We start from the raw sequence: 16,317 nt of genomic DNA on the forward strand, positions 1-16,317 counted from the left end.
CCACCAGCTACCAGGAAGAAAATTAATTCTGTTCTAACTGAAACCAGGACATCCCCGCATGCTTTGGTTTGGGCACCGGTCCCCGAGATTTGTTCCCGTGCACTCCAAGGCAGCAGCACAGAGTGCACAGACTTGGATTTCATCCCGTCTTCCCTCTCCAGTGACTGTCCCAAGGCAATAGGAAAGGAGCTGACGGGAGCGGTTTGCCCAAAGCGGTTTTAATGAAAGCCCGCCTTTGCTCTTCACCAGCACTCCTGGGCAAAGTAAGCCTCCAAGAAAAACTCGGGGTGGATGGTGTAGCTGCCTCGCTGGACTCCTCCCATCCTCTTGAAGTGGCTCATGTCCCACCTGGGGGAACATACATGGTGCTGTCAGCCACAGGGAGGATGAAACTCCAGTGAGGAAGGAGCAGAAGCCCCACTGCTGGCTGCTGGCACTGATAAGGGGCAAATGGCATGCGTGAAGCCACCACCATCTCCTCTGGAGGTGTCTTTGGGTGGTGAGGTCAAAGCCAAAGCTGGGCAGAGGGACTGAAGCTCTGTTATTTCCTTCAAACTTTCATTTCCAGAGCCATGCAAGTACAAGAAAATCTGCCTCTTTCTCAGCAGAGAAGACCCAAGAAACATCTCACCAGGGCTCGGGCATGGGGACAACTGTGGGGAACTCAGCACCCGCTGTTCGTTTGTCCTGTTTGTTTTCAGTTTCTGCTCTCAGAAATATAAAGCCCATCACACGTTTTCTACGAGCCTAACTCCTAATTTTGGACCATGGAGAGTTGATGTAATAGCACAGGGATGACTAAGCTAGATAAACAGCCTCCCCTCTCCCTTTGCTTCTTCCCGAGGGCTGTTCCAGGGTAAGAGCCGCCTCTGCAATGGAGAGATCCCAAAAGGGAACACACGGGGATTAAAAGGTGCTGCCAGACCTGCAGCAGGTGAAGGACCGGGCTGATTACTGTGTAAAGGGCAGCAGGACCAGTGACTGTGTCCCAAGAAGTGCAAGTGACAATGACAGAAAACACAAGAGCAGCACAGACAACACTAATGTGGCCCCAAAATCTGGGAGATGCTAAGCCACGTGCAGGCAGCACCATCACCCCCAGAACAATCCTCTAAGCAATTTTGCATCACACCCTAATGAAAAGAGACCTAGTGGCTGGCTGGTGTTAGGAAAAAATAACAGCTTTACCCCAGGGCACTCTGCCCTTGCTTGGAGCAGTCCCTCACCAAACCCATCCATACCTAGGGCTCATGTATGGGTACGATGGCTGGGGGTGATGTGAAGGTGCACAAAGCATCGCTGTGGGGCTGTAATTGCAGCATGGGATGCTCCTGCAAGAGGCAATGGAGGCAGGATATTTGGTGGCCTTGTGGACGAGGGCGGTCGTGTCCATCCCACCCCATCCCACCCCAACCCAACTCGTCCCACCCTACCCATCCCATCTCAACCCAAGGAGATACATTATGATAAGGAGCGAGTGTGGCGTTGACGATTTGTTTCATGGTTTGGTTTTTGCCCATGTAATTGAACCTTATACATGCTGTTGCTGTTACACTTCCCAGGATATCTAATTCCTGAGGCTCTAGGGGTGCTTGTGGTAATTGGACAGTCCATCCATCCCAGCTGTCTACCACGGAGCTTCCATTCTTTATTGCCAATTGTCCGCTGCTCATCTGGCTGCTTATTTCAGTCCAATCTTTGTTATCTGCTGGGATCCCCCACCAGACATGTCGTAAACAGGTTCTTAGCACTAACCAGGGACAGGCACATCGCTTCTTGTCCTGTCATGTTGGCGAGTGTGACCCAGATGTTGCGGCGTGATTGGATGGAGACCCAGGGCTGGAAATAACTGATGACAGCGGCAATTGTGAGGAGGAGGCCAACCACAGCCTTACTCCCCTTGCTGGTACCTATCTTGGTCCATGACCTGTGGAGACACAAGCATACCCTCAACCCCAAGTTATTAGTGGATGGAGTCCCTCCCAAAGACCTGTATTTATATATATTTTTTTACCATTACTAAGGCCTGCTCTGATTGTGGCACCTGTGACAGGGCAGAATTCATACTTCTGTAATGTTTTACTATGGGTGGCACCTCTTTGTGAGGAAAGGGTAATGATAGGTGATTCATTACGTAAAGTGCCTTTCCCAACCTGTTCTGTGGTGTTTCCTGGGTGTCTCCCCCTTTTTGTTTATTTAGCAGTGCTTTCAAGGTGCGATGTGTGCACTCTACAATGGCTTGGCCCGTGGGGGAATGAGGAATTCCTGTGATATGTTGGATACCCCAACTTTGAAAAAAGGTTTGACTAGTATAGGCAGGGCCATTGTTGGGTTTTATTTCCTTTGGGATGCCTAGCTCTGCGAAAGCAACACAGAAGTGAGCCTGGACATGGCGACTAGTTTCTCCCGCTGCAGCTGTTGCCCAAATAGAATGAGAGAAAGTATCTACTGATACGTGAACATATTTCAAGCGACCAAATTATGGAATATGAGTTACTTCAGCCTGCCATAACTGTAGGGACCGTAGACCTCTAGAGTTTACTGTTAAAGATATGGTTGAAACAAATTGTTGACAGTCAGGTCATCTTTGGACAATCAATTTGTTGTCAGTAATCGTTATAGCGAATTGACTTTGGCGGATTGATGGAAAAAGGCATGGGATAACCGTGCTTGCTCCAGCACCTTAGGCACCGGGGCAGTTATGGTCACATTAGCTAGCTGGTCAGTGCGTGCATTACCCTCTGCAAAAATACCGGGTAACATGGTGTGGCTCCGCATGTGAATAATACAATATGGGTGCACTCGCTGCTCTACCAAAAATAACAGCTCCTTAAATTTTAGAAACAAGTTTTCCTTTGGGATATGTCTCAAATGTGCCCTCTCAATGTGCTGAGCGACACCTACAGCATATTGCGAGTCCAATACAATATTCAAAGGTACTGTTGGCCAGCACTTAAAAGCCATTATAATAGCGTGTAATTTAGCTATCTGTGGGGAATCTTGGATCTGCTCAATTTGGTGTTGCCACTTTCCACCTTCTTCCCAGGTTACTACAGCTTTGCCTGTTTTTCCAGACCCATCTGTAAAGACCGTCCACCCATTCACTGGTTGCCGTTGGCACAATGGTCGCTCTTCAATCTTTCTATCATTATAAAAGGAGAACATTTTATGAGGCGAATGGTGGGTATCAACATGTCCGTTGAATTCCGCCAACGCTATTTGGAGCTCTAAACTATTCTGCAAACACCAGTTGAAATAGTCTTTTACTACGGGAAATACAATGAGATTGGGCTCTTCTCCCGTTAATTCAACTATTCTCTCATGTCCTTTCTTTATTAGGTTTTCTTTATTATATTTCTTTATTACAGCTGCTGGTAACAATATTTTTCTAAATTCCTCAATTGGGCGATGTGGAAACACTGTCATGGGAACTTCTCATAGTTGCCCTGGTAGCTTGGCTTGCTCAGCTGCAGCAAGCCATGGGATTTTTGCTGTTTCAAAAAATCCCTCAACACCGCAGTTCTTTAATAAGGTCCCACTGGAAGGGGTTCCAGTCATTTGGCCCGTGATCCATTTGCACTGGAAAAACAAGCCCTGTGGCTCCCCATTCTTTATTGCTTCTCTCTGAAGATGTTCCCAACGGTCTCAGGGGTCAAAGGGATCTCCCACAGGCAGCGCCGCTGGCCTTGTGGGCGGCAGTGACGGCGACGCTGATGATCGCAATGGCATCGAGCGCGGAGTGGCCGCCATGGGTTGGGGGTATCGTGTCTGCCTCTGTTCCCAAGTCTATCCAGGTTTGCTTTCTCTGGTGGTACGCAGTCACCGCTTTTTATTTCACCTGCCTGTGTAGCCTGAGTGGCCGCTGTCTGTACCAGCTTTTCCACTTGCCATGACCTCAATGTTTCAGTTACTAAGTGCCAGGTCATCATCACTGTCGTGGTTCCACTCGAGTGGGCAGCCGAGCTCCACCACAGCCGCTCTCTCACTCCCCCTCCTCAAAGAAGAATGGGGAGAAAATATGTGAAAAGGGCTCAAGGGTTGAGATAAGGACAAGAAAATCACGCAATAATTATTGTAACGGGCAAAACAGACTCGGCATAAGGAGATAGTAAGATTTATTGCCTTTTACTAACAAGCGAGAGAAGTGAGAAAACAAAGGAAAAAAAAAACAAAAGCACTTTCCCCCCCATCCACCCTCTTCCACCTCCTACCCCCGAGCGGCACAGGGGAACGGGGGAATGGGGGTTATGGTCAGTCTACAGCACTTCTTCTCTGCCGCTCCTTCTCGGTCACTCTTGTCCCCTGTGCTGTGGGGTCCCACCCACGGGATGCAGTCCTTGATGAACTGATCCGGCGTGGGCTTCCCACAGGCAGCAGCTCTTTCAGAACTGCTCCAGATATGGGTCTGTACCACGGGGTCCATCCCTCAGGAGAAAACTGCTCCAACCTGGCTCCCCTACGGGCAGCAGCTCCTGCCGGGTCACCTGCTCCTGCGTGGGCCCCTCTCCACAGGCTACAGGTCCGGCCCGGAATCTGCACCGGCAGGGGTCTTCCACAGGCGGCAGCCTCCGTCGGTGCAGGGCCACCTGCTCCACCGTGGTCTCCTCCACGGGCTGCAGCGTGGAACCCTGCTCCACCGTGGTACTCCATGGGCTGCAGGGGGACATCCTGCTTCACCATGGTCCTCACCACAGGCCGCAGGGGACTTCTGCTCCGGCGCCTGGAGCACCTCTCCCCCTCCCTCTACACTGACCTTGGCACCTGCAAGGCTGTTCTCTCACTCCCGGCTGCTGTCTGGCGCAGCATTTTTTTCCCTGTCTTAAATATGCTCTCACAGAGGCGCAAACAACATCGCTTATTGGCTCAGATCTGGAAAACAATGGGGCCCTTCCCAAACATGGGGCAGCTTCTAGATCTTTCTCACAGAAACCACCCCTATGGCTCCCTGCTACCAAAACCTTGCCACGTAAACCCACTACAATCACCTCAGCAGCTGTTGTATCTCCCCTCAAGGCAGCGTCCCATGTAGTTGTCCCTGCGTTTTCCCAAGTTTTTACATCAAACACCACCAAAACTGTCGACGGGGCCCCATTCTTCTGTAAGAACTTTAGCAGTAATTTCACTTTATACGGGTCATAATTCACTCCTCTTTTTATCAGGAGTTGAATCAATAACTTAACTATCACCTCCTCCTCAGCCGATAGATTAGCTCCCATAGTTAGTGCCCCAGTCGCTCACCTGCTTCTTGAGGTGATGTCCCAAGATTAAAGCCGCGGTCTCGCCACGAGCTTGAGTCGTTCGGCTGGGGTCCCTCTGGACGCTTCTCTCAGCAATGCTCTCTTCCGATCACGTCGGGGTCACCATTTGAAGGGATTAGCAACACAGACTCCTGATGGCTACTGAACAGGAGACCTTTATTGCAATTTTCTTCCACACTATATACTTTTCCGGTAGCCCCATACACTGTTCATGCACTCGTATCTGTCATACAATTGGTCAGAGAGCCTTAGGAATGTGCCTCAAGCTAGCCAGCAACTGGCCATTGCGCAAAACTTATCTTCAACATTGCAGCTAAGTTGTTTATCTGGACTTGGCTCAAGTTCCTGTTTCTACCGCTTATTTCCTCATTATCCCTAGTTCAGGGATGTGTCAAACAACGCAAGGCTACCTGTGAATAAGCCTAACTGAAACCAGGACAGTCCCCCTCCAGGAGCAGGGCTGGGAGAGGTTTTGCCATGCTCAGGGCTCCTCCTGGCCTCCATGGGGTCCCGCTGGCACGGAGGGCTCCCAGCTGGAGCCCTGGGGCTGTGTGCTGGGGCAGCTCCCAGAGCTTCCCAATCTGTCCCCCATCACCACCGTGTCATCTCATGGCCCTGGGTGACGCCCTGCCACTGCCTCAGTTTCCCCTTCATCAGTGGGAACTCTGAAACCTACTGATTGACAAGGTTAATATGTGAGAGCCGATTACACCTACAAACCTGCTGAGGGATTTTTTGAAACAGCAAAAATCCCATGGCTTGCTGCAGCTGAGCAAACCAAGCTACCAGGGCAACTATGAGAAGTTCCCATGACAGTGTTCCCACATCGCCCAATTGAGGAATTTAGAAAAATATTGTTACCAGCAGCTGGCTTCAAGGACAAGGTCTACGTGACTGCTAATCACAAGGGGGTTGTTTTCTTGCAGGTGGGGTTGTTTTCTTGTAGCTGTTTGTCTGAGTGCTTTTGACCAATAATCTTGTGTGAGACACTATCCGCCCCTGTTAAGTTCACTATAAAAGCTAGGCTTTTCGGGCAATAAAATGGAGCATGATCTGACCATACTAGTGTCTGTTGTGCGTTTGGCTGTGCTTCCTGCAACATATGGCGCCTGAACAGGCTGAGACCCGAACAGGCTGCCAGACGGGGAGACGCTGAGAGAAACGACCCGAGAGGCGCCGAGAGATCCGAGGCACACGGAGACACTACAGCCGCACGGAGAGAGCCCTGAGAGACGCTTCAGAGCCACGGATGGCTCTGAGAGACACGGAGAGCCCTGACAGAAGCCGGAACACCTGAGAGACATTGAGAAACTCCAAGCACCGACCCGGACAAAGGACTCACGGTAGGACGCAGGAAATTGACGTCATCACGGTGCGACGCGGGACATCCGGGATCGAGTTGCTACGGGAGACCAGAGGCGTCAGTGGACAACGGCAGACGACCGCCACCATGTGGCGAGATGGCACATAGCAGAGGGGCGGACATCAGGACCCTGCAGCCTGTCTGACGTAACCATGGAGGCAGCGGCGGCTGTGCTGCTTCTCTCTAGCATTCTCACTATGAGAGGCATATCTTGCAATGCAAAAAAGACTATTCGTCCCCAGATGGGTGTTATAACTATGGTGTTACATAATTTGATAAATGTACAAATGTTCCTGCATAATATTCAGTGGGGTTGCCACATTGTACGGATTACTAATGATGACTTAGCTATATTACTACCTTTATTGCAGTGCAGGAGTGCAGAGCCGCAGATTACACTGCCAAATGACCACCGGCAGGCTCTTTCACAAACAGCTTCTAAGGTTGCAACCGGCACTGCTTGCAGACCTATAGCAGACATTGCACTCTCCTTCCTAATTAGCAATCGTGTGTCTCATCCATTTGCAGTGATTGGTCAGTGGCAAAAAGAAAGGGGGAGAGTAAGGGGTGACAAAGACAGAAACAGGAGGATGCCACTGACACTAACAGCATGGGTAATAGGAATAGTATAAGTGACACAGGTGATGGCAAGGGTGGAATGATAGGGCAGCATTTTCGAGCTCTGGAATGGATTTTCCTACAGATTCAGCCTAAAACGAGTGTTCCATTTTCTCCCACGGGCCAAGTGATGGTTGAACGATCACATCAGGTTTTAAAGGAACAATTAGTGAGATTAAAAGAGATCAAGAACATCGATGAGTGATTGTCCGAGGCATTGGGTGTCTTGAATCACTTATCTTTGACTAGGGACCGAGAAGACCCTCCTGCGAGTATTCATTTTCAAACAATAAATATAGCAGCACCAAATGTGTTACCACAAATAAGAATGAATTACCGAGATCCTGCTACAGGAACTTGGAAAGGGCCATGCGGGTACAGAAATACAAGTAACACCTGTGGTTACAATGACACTGCTAGGCAGGGTTTAGGGGCTTATGGTACGGAGACAAGGGGTAACAACTATAGCATTTGGAACAATCGTACAGCTATAGCCTTACCTCCTGATGCTTTTCTGATTTGTGGGGATAGGGCCTGGCAAGGTATCCCTGCGAATGCTATCGGAGGTCCATGTTACTTAGGTAAACTTACTATGTTTGCTCCTAGCTTTTCACAGTTGTGGGAGATCACCAGACATAAATGGGCATTGCTCGCACTGCATTGCAATGATAATGTTGAATTGCTTGGTGTTGCAGCTAGAGCAGCATTGGCAATTTTCGTTCCAGGAGCAGCAGCTGTGGCCTCACTTAACAACTTAGAAAAATTGGTATGCTGGGCCGAGAAGCAAGCCCATGCCACGACAGAGATACTTGAGGAGATGTTACCAGATCAAAATAGTCTGCGCCATGCGCTCTTACAGGATCTAGCTGCTATTGACTTCTTGGTTTTGGTTCAAGGGCATGGGTGTGAGGATTTTGAGGGAATGTGCTGTTTAAACCTTTCTGATCATAATGAGTCAATTCACAAATCCATTACTTTCCTGAAAGAGCACATGAGAAAGATTCAATATATCAATCCTCTCAATCATTTGTACATATGTATAGGCATACTCGGGTTAGTATGTAAAGCAATGTTCTGTATACATGTATTTAGAATGTTTGATGTTCGTGTGGGCATGTTGGTGGAGCATAGACTCCCTGCACACCCAGCGCTGTTTACTTGCCTTTTATACCTTTTATAGCTTTTATACCTTTTAGAAATATTTGTTTTATAAATATTACAAAATTCAGATTGAATTCAGACCTCATTTATAACATGGGTATTAGTGATGTTTTCCTTCCAAATGCAAGGGTGAAGTGTATAGCTAATTGAACAAGTGCACAAGTGCCTCCCCAATTAGATGGTAGGGTGGACCGTAAGATCTTCCCTCCACAGTACCAGCAGAGATCTGCCCTGGGGATCTCAAGTCTTGAGCAGTTTCCCATCAAGTCCTTGGTAGCACAAGGCAAATTTTCCCAGATTCTGGGTAGCACTCACACCCTGCCGTGAGAGGCAAGATGTATGGTTACCTATAACTGTAGAGAATGCAGGGGGAACCGCAATATTGCTATCATGCAAGGAACAGCAAAGAGAGAGACTTACAGGCCTCATTTCCCCAGGCAGTCTTCTCTTGGTACAATGCAATCATACATCACATCCCCTGGGAATCCTTGGTCCACCCCTATGGGAAGGGCACTATCTGAGCAATCGGTCTTCCCGAGGCACAAGCACAGCAATTGCTATGGTTGAGACTCTGGAAAGAGTATTTGACCCAGTCTATCCAGGCATTCACATCCCCATACCCTGTTTCAATCTCAGATGTTTGAACTGCCACATTTCAGAGGGCCTCCTGTTTTCTCTCCTGTTTTCTCCTTGAGTTTCTCCCTTTCTCTGATGGCAATGAAGGATTGTTTCCATACAGCCATTCTCAATCTAGCTGTTCGGTCTCTCCTAGTTATTTGTTCTCTCTGCTCAGTTGCCATGGGGAATTTAAATCTCCCCAAGCTAACACCTCACAATCATCAAACATGACAGCTTGTGGTACATAACCCCCTATCACAGTCACCCATATTTTGATGGGGTATCCCGTTTTTGCTATTATCTGGTCATGCCTTTTCCAAGTTGCCAATTGACCGAGGCCTTCTCTGAGGCCTACAATCACTAAATCAAAATTAGTAATAAATTTTTCCCTGTCATTATCTTTAAATCTTAGGTTTCCAAATTATTATCAATACAAAGAATAAGATGTGCACTACTACTATAACAACCCCCCCCCCTTGGGAGCACTGCAATTCGCTATAGGTCTGTCCTTTCTCTCAATCACAAGCCACACACATTAGTTACCTGTGAAAATATAAGGTTAGTTTACAGTTGTAAGCTTTTATCCCACTCAGAGTCCACTATGAGATTTTTCTCTTTGATTTCAACTTCCAACAAGTCTTCTGTAGGAACAGCTTCCCAGGTACTAGCGTCGGCGGATGCCTTCACTCGAGTATAGTGAGTCCAACCTTTTTCCGCAGTTCTTACGGCTGTTTCAGTGGTCAGTAATTGTCCTTCCCATTCAGGCCGGAGTTAACTCTTTCCAGGTCCGAATCAGGACCCGGTTTCCAGGGTGATGGTGGTGAATGGGGAATTCCAAAGGTGGGGTTTGAGCCAACAACCCACAGGTCCTGAGAGATGACAAAGAAGAGGACAACCCCAGCATACAGTTCGTAAGAAAACTCTCTTGTTTTGAATTGTGGTATCTCATCCCTTCTGCCCAGATAGGGCAATCCGAACAGCATCTCATATGGTAATATTCCTATATCCTTTCTTGGTGCTGTTTGAACCTGTAGGAGTAAGCATTTTACCCAAGGAAGTTGGGTTTCTAACACTAATTTAGTTAATTGCTTCTTTAATGTCTGATTCATTCGCTCCACCTTCCCAGAAGAGGACGGGTGCCAGGGCAGCCCTCAGTCCTCTCAATCAATGGCTCACTGATTTGTTTGGGACAATGCATAGATGGTTACTGGGATTATTCAAAGAGGTATTAAGGATTCTGTTGTGATGTTAATCATCATTGTGTATTTTATTGTAATAAATGTGGTTAAAGGGTTACTTGCAAAACTGTTACATCAGGCTTGGTTTGCTCAAAAAAAAAAGGGGGGGGGTTGGGAATTGTTGAGGGATTTTTTGAAACAGCAAAAATCCCATGGCTTGCTGCAGCTGAGCAAACCAAGCTACCAGGATGACTATGAGAAGTTCCCATGACAGTGTTCCCACATCGCCCAATTGAGGAATTCAGGAAAATATTGTTACCAGCAGCTGGCTTCAAGGACAAGGTCTATGTGACTGCTAATCACAAGGGGGTTGTTTTCTTGCAGGTGGGGTTGTTTTCTTGCAGTTGTTTGTCTGAGTGCTTTTGACCAATAATCTTGTGTGAGACACTATCCGCCCCTGTTAAGTTCACTATAAAAGCTAGGCTATTCGGGCAATAAAATGGAGCATGATCTGACCATACTGGTGTCTGTTGTGCTTTCGGCCGTTCTTCTTGCAACACAAACCCATTGGGGAACAAAAGCATTGAGTGATCAATTTCTAAAATTTTATGTGTGTAGGAATATATGAGATAGCCAAACAAACCGTCCAAGGATGCTTAACATGTCAAAAGGTAAATAAGAAGGTGATTAGGCAAGCACCTACTGGAGGAAGAAGGATTGCATATCAACTATTTGAGAGAATGCAGGTGGACTTTACTGAACTACCAAAGAAACAGCTATAAGAACTGCGGAAAAGGGGTGGATGCATGCATCGCGAGTAAAGTGACCTGTAACAGGAACCTGGAAGGTTGAGTCTACTCCTGGAGATCTGAAAGTTAAGCTTAAAAGAATTTGAAGTGTATCGGGGCATAGCTACCCTTTGGATGCTAATTGTATGTGTATTAAAACTTGTATTAATTAGAATATTAGCGATTGCTGGAAACTCATATAAAGGCTCTAATAGAAGGATTTGGGGACCCCAAAACCCCTTGGGGGGTGTGTCACCTCCGATAGACTGTTGTCGACGGAAGGAAGACACAGATGCTCAATATGAGTGAACAGTGAACTTCATCTTTAATGGATAGCTCAGTCGCCTTTTATCTAGTTCGAACATAATCAACTCATACATATTGCAAAAACTAAGCTCAGGATTGGCTAACACTTCCCGCTCTTTTCAGGTAGTTCCTCCTTCTTTTAGCCACCGTCCCGCCTTAGGGACTTTCCCAATCGCTCAAGGGCATCGTGTCCTTGAGCCTGATTGGCTCTCAGCCAGCTGCGTACGTGCCAGACTCATGTGAGTTGAGTATGGTACTTCACTAGCCCATTGCCTCCTAACTGCCCAACATCCACGTGTCTTATTTCACTTAACCATTCCTCCACAATTCCCCCGTTTTTATTTTGCGCTACAAATACCTTCTCTGTGAGTTGCTCTAGTTTCTTAGTTAGGCAGTTAAAAGATTATACGTGCAGCAACTATAATCAATATAATTATAAGTAGAAAGCGAAGTCCCTCTTTAACTAACAAAACCCATCCACCCATGTTCCCAAAAACAGATTTAAGCCAACCTTCAAACCAACTATCTTGTACTACAATTTTTTGCGTATGATCCCTTAACCATTTCAACTGGTCGTGAATTGACTAACCATGGTCGGAAAGAGAAAAGCAACACATTCCTTCTACATCTTCACACCCATGTCCCTGAGCCAGCAACAAGAAATCAATAGCGGCCCTATTTTGCAATACAGCATGTCTTAGACTCTCCATATCTTGTGACATTTCAGAAAGAACTTGTGTTGTTACATTTGATTGTTTAACAGCCCAACAAGCAAGCTTATTAATGTTAGTCAAAGCGTGTGCAGTTCCCACACCAGGCACCAAAGAAGCAAAGAATCTTTCTGCTGGACCCCACAATTCTACATCATCATTACAGTCAGAACCCAAAGTTTTTAGTTCTCGTTTAATTCTTCTGCTCCTTGTCGAGTTCTGCCACGAGAGTAAATCTGGAGCGAAAAGTGTGAGTCGCCCTAGGTAACACGGTCCTCCAAAAACATTGGCTGGTACTCCTTGCCATGCACGGTCTCCACAGATCAAAAACATGCCAGAGAGAAGCAGCACAGCCGCCGCTGCTTCCATGGTTACGTCAGACAGGCTGCAGGGTCCTGATGTCCGTCCCTCTGCTCTGTGCCGACTCGCCACACGGTGAGCTCCAAGCGCAGCGCTGCTCGTGGCGGTGACTGAGGGGGGGGAGGCTCCCATTGCCCCGTAGCCCCCTGAGGCAGCGTTACCGTCCTCACTGAAGGCGGCAGTGGGCAATGCCCAGCTCCAGCACTTCCCGGCAATCCCAGTCGCTCTGTAGCGGCACCAGCGACTCTCTGCTCAGCCTGATGTGTAGCTAAAGCGCTAGTGACTGTTCTCCAAGGCTTCAATACTTTTTTAGCAGACTTAATATCATTAATAACATCAAACAATTTATCTCCAAATTTACGCCACTCTGTTTGTTCAAAAACTGTATCAGGATTTGTAAAACAACCCTGCGCTACTGCACATGCTAACAACCCTGGTAATTCTTTTTTACAATCTATATCTAAAATGCTCCGCTTTTCTAAAAAGCATCTGAGCAAATTATACGCCGCTTGTCTTTCATACCTTTATATATACAGTTGCAGCCTTTGCAAAGACCTCGGCGGCGCTTTTCCGGAGGGACCCTTTATAGGCTCATCCCGAGTGCGGGGACTCCCTTCCACCTTCCGAGCTGCGGGTGCGGGGACTCCTGTCCCTTTCACCTTTCAGACCTCGGCGACGCGTGACCGGCGGGATCCTCTCCCGGGTGCGGGGACTCCACGTCCCTTTCACCTTCCCGACGCGGGTGCGGGGATTCTTGTCCCTTCCACCTCCTGGGCTGCGTTGCAGGACCGGTTCCTCCCTTATTCCGTCCAACTGTGGCCCAGGATCACTGCCAGCAGTGTCCAAATCCCCTTCAGACTGGTCCCTGTTCGGGCGCCAATTTGTTGTCGACGGAAGGAAGACACAGACACTCAATATGAGTGAACAATGAACTTCATCTTTAATGGATAGCTCAGTCACCTTTTATCTAGTTCGAACATAATCAACTCATACATATTGCAAAAACTAAGCTCAGGATTGGCTAACACTTCCCGCTCTTTTCAGGTAGTTCCTCCTTCTTTTAGCCACCGTCCCGCCTTAGGGACTTTCCCAATCGCTCAAGGGCATCATGTCCTTGAGCCTGATTGGCTCTCAGCCAGCTGCGTACGTGCCAGACTCATGTGAGTTGAGTACGGTACTTCACTAGCCCATTGCCTCCTAACTGCCCAACATCCACGTGTCTTATTTCACTTAACCATTCCTCCACAATAGACATACCCACAACATCTTGAATTACCCTGGTCCTTAAAATTTAAAATAATAGTTGGGAAAATTTACTTAGAGGATTGGTTATCTCCTTTGAATCGAGCCCCTGCTAACTCGTGGAAAAGCTGAATGCAAGTAGGAAAGCCTTCGGGTGTGTAAGCCTGGACCATTTCCTAAGAAGCATCAGGGAGAGGGCAAGACTAGAGAAGGGACCAGTACTGTGGCTGAAGAAAGTTTACCAAGGGCTTCAACCCCTTAGGGTAATAACCGCCGGGTAACATGGCCTTTACCGGACCTCTTCTAATTACATGCATAATTCTATTGGTCCAGGGACATTCTCAGAATTGTAGTGAATATATTGTTAACACTCGGAAAGGAAGAATTCAGGAACAAACACTAGTAACTATGCCTGTTAAACTCATGCTATGGAAACCAAACAGAGTATGCTCGATGTAATGGAAGCAATAAGATAGCCTGTTATGAGCTCAAAGAGGTCCCCTATCAATGATAGATAGAGGTAAGGAGGAAGGTTAACTGGGAAAAGTCGCATCACCATAAATCTTAGTAAGCCTTTATCAATAGAATTTGATGTATGTTATGCTGCTAGACACGATTATTATACACCCTGTGGAATAATGAGTTGGGTGCAATATTACCATGAAATTGAAACAGGAGCTAAATATGGGATTCCAACCATTGCTAAAAACTTGTTTATAAATCTTGCAGAGAATATTGTGAAGACATTAAATGTAACAAATTGTTTTGTCTGTGGATGTGAGAAACACTCTGTAGCCAATAACTTAGGCTCAGGCGAGGATCTCAGTGAAGTAGTAATTTATTCGCGATTCCAATGGTGGGCGCCCCACAAGCAGGAGAGAGCGCCTACTAGTTCCAAAATACAGTTTATATACTTTTTGATGACAGGACCCTCCCCTGTTTCCCCACTGTCGTGGTTTAACCCGGCCGGCAGCTAAACACCACGCAGCCGTTCGCTCACCCTCCCCCCTCCCTCTCTGGGACGGGGGAGAGAAATGGAAAGTGAAGCCCGTGAGTTGAGATAAAGACAGTTTAATAAGACAGGAAAATAATAATAACAAAATAATAATAACAATAATAATAATAATAATAATAATAATAATAATAATAATAATACAATGGTGATAATAGGAAAGTAATAATAATATGTACAAACAAGTGATGCACAATGCAATTGCTCACCACCCGCTGACCAATGCCCAGCCTAACCCCGAGCAGTCCGGCCCCCTCCCCCTGGCTAGCCACCCCTATATATTGTTTAGCATGACGTCAGATGGTATGGAATACCCCTTTGGCTAGTTTGGGTCAACTGTCCTGGGTCTGTCCCCTCCCAGCTCTTACTGCACCCCCAGCCTGCCTGTTGGCAGGACAGAGCCAAAGGCTGAGGTGTCCTTGGCTTGGTATAAGCACTGCTCTGCAACAATTAAAACATCAGGGTGTTATCAGCACTCTTCTCATCCTAAGCCAAAACACAGCATTCCACCAGCTACCAGGAAGAAAATTAATTCTGTTCTAACTGAAACCAGGACATCTATCCACCCCTTATTCTGTTGCAGGAAGCACGGCCGAAAGCACGACAGACACCAGTAGAGTCAGATCATGCTCCATTTTATTGCCCGAATAGCCTACCTTTTATAGAGAACTTAACAGGGGTGGACAGTGTTTCACACAAGATTATTGGTCAAAAGCACTCAGACAAACAGCTACAAGAAAACAACCCCACCTGCAAGAAAACAACCCCCTTGTGATTAGCAGTCACATAGACCTTGTCCTTGAGGCCAGCTACTGGTAACAATACTTTTCTGAATTCCTCAATTGGGCAATGTGGGAACACTGTCATGGGAACTTCTCATAGTTGCCCTGGTAGCTTGGTTTGCTCAGCTACAGCAAGCCATGGGATTTTTGCTGTTTCAAGAAATCCCTCAACAATTCCCCCTTCTTCTTTTGAGCAAACCAAGCCTGACACAGCAGTTTTACAAGTAACTCTTTAGCTATACTTACAACACACAAGGATGATTACCACCACCATAAACCAAATCCTTAATCCCCTTGTGATTAAACCCAGCAACCATCTACACTTTGTTTCAAACAAGTCAGTGAACCATTGATTGAAAGGATTGATACCATATTGAATCTTTCTCATGTGCTCTTTCAGGAAAGTAATGGATTTGTGAATTGACTCATTATGATCAGAAAGGTTTAAACAGTACATTCCCTTAAAGTCCTCACACCCATTCCTTTGAGCCAAAAGCAAGATGTCAATAGCAGCTTGATCCTGTAAAAGCAGATGTCGCAGACTATTTTGATCTGGTAACATCTCCTCAAGTATCTCTGTCGTGGTATAGGCTTGCCTCTCGGCCCAGCATACCAATTTTTCTAAGTTGTTACATGCGGCCGCAGATGCCACTCCAGGCACTGAAATTGCTAATGCCGCTCTAGCTGCAACCCCACACAATTCAACATTATCATTGCAATCCAATGCAAGCAATGTCCATTTATGTCTGGTGATCTCACGCAACTGTAACAAGCTAGGAGCAAATACAATGAGTTTATCTATGTAACATGGACATCTGATAGCATTTGCAGGGATACCTTGCCAGGCCCCATCCCCACAAATCAGAAGCACATCAGGAGGTAAGGCCAAAGCTGTACAATTGTTCCAAACACTGTAGTTGT

The 16,317-nt window shown here is 47.0% G+C and overlaps 1 pseudogene across 1 annotated transcript in view; it reads right to left on the reverse strand.

Annotated features, from left to right (window-relative positions):
- Window positions 1-242: 242 nt before the first annotated feature.
- Window positions 243-16,317, reverse strand: part of LOC309889467 (very low-density lipoprotein receptor-like) — a 39,761-nt pseudogene continuing 23,686 nt past the window's right edge. The window contains exons 3-4 of the transcript in view: window positions 6,601-6,660; window positions 243-348 (exon numbers count right to left, since the gene is read on the reverse strand). The product of the transcript in view is annotated as a very low-density lipoprotein receptor-like (transcript). The remainder of the gene's footprint in view (window positions 349-6,600; window positions 6,661-16,317) is intronic.

This window comes from Aythya marila (genome assembly GCF_965140915.1).
Source record: "Aythya marila genome assembly, chromosome: W".
NCBI classification, from domain to species: domain Eukaryota; kingdom Metazoa; phylum Chordata; class Aves; order Anseriformes; family Anatidae; genus Aythya; species Aythya marila.